This window comes from Octodon degus, unplaced genomic scaffold (assembly GCF_000260255.1).
Source record: "Octodon degus isolate 3935 unplaced genomic scaffold, OctDeg1.0 scaffold00020, whole genome shotgun sequence".
In the NCBI taxonomy this organism is placed as follows: domain Eukaryota; kingdom Metazoa; phylum Chordata; class Mammalia; order Rodentia; family Octodontidae; genus Octodon; species Octodon degus.
Genome location: NW_004524596.1, coordinates 20,971,736 through 20,975,428, shown reverse-complemented (window position 1 = coordinate 20,975,428; position 3,693 = coordinate 20,971,736). Strand labels below are relative to the sequence as shown.

The following is a 3,693-nucleotide window of genomic DNA, read 5'->3' as shown; positions in this document are numbered from 1 at the left end:
CCAAGTTCCAGTTGACAAGCCGCGGTGCCTCTGTGCTTCCTGCTTGCCTGCCCCATATAAGCCCCAGGCTACCAAAAATCAGGGCCTGATATTTTGGAAAGGATCTCAGTTGGTGCCCGTAGATGAAAAATAAATCTGCCTCCAAATCTTAGGTGTCATGTTGGTGTTTCTGCTTGCCCTTGCAGTATGTCATCACACTAGTGAAAACAGGTAGTGTTAAGGGAAAAGGTGATATTGTTTAACTCCAATAAAATTTAAATTCAGACTTAGAGCTGCTGTTATAAGCCCTCTGTTCTGTCCGATCATGCAAATTAGGGCTCCTGTATATGTAAGAAATCAATGGAAATTGATTGCCTGAGAATGGTCAGAATTTAATAAGTCTGCATTTATTGTTTCTTGTTATTAGAGTGAGTTCTTCTGTTCTGATCTCAAAATAAGATTTCCTTCCATTACAAGGCTATAATGTGTAAGACTTAAGGAAAACAATTCTATGTCATTTTAAAAAATCTCCAGGGGCTGGTGAGATGGCTCAGTGGTCTAAAGCACCTACTTAGAGCAAGCTTAGCAAAGCACAGGGACCGCGGTTCAACCCCCAGCACCACATGCCAGCCAGCCCCACCCCCTGATGGGCTGAGCTGGCCACACACACACACACACACACACACACATAAATAAATAAATAAAATTTAAAAAAACTTTAAAAAAAATCTCCAAAAGATTTTTCACAGAAATCAATGCAACTAAAAAAAAGAAAAATAACTATTCTATTGTAGGGCAAGAAGTGTGTTTCTTTTATAAAACAAAAATGAGATCATGGGGCCAGTGAGATAGCTCAGCAGTCTAAAGCGCCTACTTAGGCAAGCTTAGGCAAATGCTCAGGGACTGTAGTTCAATCCCCAATACCACATGCTATGCCAGCCCCATCCGCAGGGTGGGCTGAATTGGCCACACAAAAAAAATAAAATTGGTATCTCTATTATTGAAGTACAATAACACTATTGCATACTGAATCAAGTTTGTTTTCCAAGAAAGAAATCCATACCATTAGATAATCACCATCAGGTAATTTTGCATAAACACAAAGTATCTGTATATAAGCCTGAGATACATACAAAATTGTGAAAGAGTAAGTTATTAAAGATTAAAAAGCAAGTACAGGTCCAGCACCTGAAGAGGCATGGAGTGGTGATCGACATGTTTCAGGGCATGGATGACAAGGTTGGCCTGGCAGGCTCCAGAGCCATGACATCCCCAGGAGGAGAATCTAGCAATCTCTTTGGAACTCTGGAAGAAGCAGCTCCTTCAAACAAGCCTAATAGTTGAAGTTAAGCTCAACTGTCTATGATATAGGGTAATGATATCATTAATCTTCTCTTCTGGAGGGTTAACAACTTAAGTTTGCAGACCAAAAAATTAGAGAAAAAGAAGGGCTGCAAGGACAGCCAACATTTTGGCCCCAACCTTTCAAGGTCAGTGAGGACTCAGGACATTGGAGAACCTGTACTGTAACTCAGTGATGTCCCAAATTTTCTGATCAAGGAGATTATGGGACCACAGAGGAAAGTGATCGATGATGTAGAGTGTGCCTAAGGAGAGTCACATGAAGAGATACTATTCTCAGGCTTTCACAGAGAGTAAATTGGTCAAGCAATGGCCATGACTCATCCACATGGCTGACACTGACAAAGGATCTACAAACTGCAGTACAGGGTTTCAGTGTAAATCCTAAGGGGATTTGATTAATGATGTCAGTTACAAAAGTTACATTTCTTGTTATATAGGTTTTGCTTTATCTTGGTCTTAACCATCCTGCAGGAAAGAATAAAAACGAGGTATAAAAGGTAAAGCCATATTAATATGCTGAGCTGTAAAAGGTTCAAGTCAACAACTTCTGACATTGTCAGTGCTATGGATAACCCACTGCTATTATGGACTACTGGACTATATTTGACTATTTTGCTGAATTCATATACCTACTAATTTTAAATGGCAATGGAATGCACATCTCTGACAAAACTAAAGAAAAAAAGGAGATACAAATGAAGGACCATTTTGTGTCTGTATATTCAAAATAGTTAGGATAGATATACATCTACTTTCTCTTAATTCAGTAAGAAGAAAGATCTATACTAATAGCATTTGAACAGGATAACATGTCTGCCTCTTATACTATGGATAAACACTACAAAGACAACAATATGTAATGTATTAATTATTGAAACTGTCCTACTAATCGGTTTTGAAACTGTCTCTTTGCTATTTGTTTCTCAATAAAATTAAAAAAAAACAAGCTTAATAGAATAGCATCTAATATTTTGAGACCAAATGAAGAATTATAGAATGTACCCAAATGGACAAATCTCCAGGAGGGAAAGGAAGTGGAATCTTTGATGAATCAATTCCTGTGCAGACCCAACAACATCTGAACCTACCTATTGGGAAGACTAGTGACATTTGTGGTTCTCCAGTCACTGCAACTTTACCCTTGGCACATCCAAACAAACCCAAGGACCACGTTCTTTTGTGTGAAAGAGAAGAACCAAAATGAGACCTTAAAGATGCAACAAACACCTCACCACAGGTGAGGACTAGGGTACAAAGGGCAGCTTGAGAGAAGTGTACCACGTTAAAGAACTGGAGCTCATGCCCACAGTGGACAACCTTGAGCCCAGGCTGGGGTCATGGCCTCATCCTCATAACAAGGTCTTGAACCCACCAAGAGGCAAATCCAGCATCTCCTTCTACTAAGAGGTTCCTCATAGCCAGACAAGAAATGTGAGATAGGGTATCAGATGTTATCATCTTCTTTAACACAGAAGAATTGGGTGGGAGGGTTTGGGTGTTTGTGAGGCAGCCTGCTCAGAGCTCCCCTTTGCTTCTGAGTACTGTACTGAGATCCATGCTTTCCTGACTGTTGGGAAACAATGGACCCCTTGGGGTGTACCCATTTGTTGTTGATGGAGTAGAACACTAGGATGAGTGAGGGTAGGAAGATGATGTGGGGCCACAGGAGTCTTGTCACATTTTTCCTGTCCTTACATCAGTGTTCTGCTGACTGGGAGTCATAAAAGCTCTTGGAAGAAATCCTTGACCTGTCCATTTCTATGGGACAGAGAAAGTAAGCAGGAGCAGAAGCACTAAGAAGGTGTGAGGAGTCTCTGCACAGCTCTTTACATGCTAATGCTAGCTACCTTTCATCAGTATGGCTCTCCCTTGAGATTACTGTTGAACCCCAGTGGCTCCTTTCCTTTTTATACCCATTGTGTTGTCCTGCAGTCCTGGTTGCTCTTCCTCAGCCACAGTCAACAAAGCTGAGGAGTTGTCTTTAGTCTGGTTTGTGCCCTGACCCTGGAGCTGCCCAGTTCTTCATCCAGTTCTGTGGCCAACTCTCATAGAGCTGCCTGTCTTTCTCTATGGGGATGTACTGTAATTCTTGACATGCCAGGTTTTCTGGTCTTCTTTTTCCCCCTCCTTCTGATCAGTCTTAAGACTAAGCCTTTGTTCCTCATTAATGATGTAGAGTTTCCTTGCCAACCACAGCTCTTCCTATATGTGAGGTCTGCTGGCCTCTACAGCACTTAAAAATCTACCTTGTGACATCTGAGCACAGTGCTTATCCCAGCTTTTCCTGTGTCACTCTGTTCCTGTGTTTGCTTAGAAGAAGGCATACTTAAGAACCTTGGGTTCTTAGGT

General features: G+C 41.2%; 1 pseudogene; it reads left to right on the top strand.

Annotated features, from left to right (window-relative positions):
- The first annotated feature begins 1,194 nt into the window (after window positions 1-1,194).
- On the top strand, window positions 1,195-2,748 carry LOC101564668 (annotated as a pseudogene).
- Window positions 2,749-3,693: the final 945 nt, after the last annotated feature.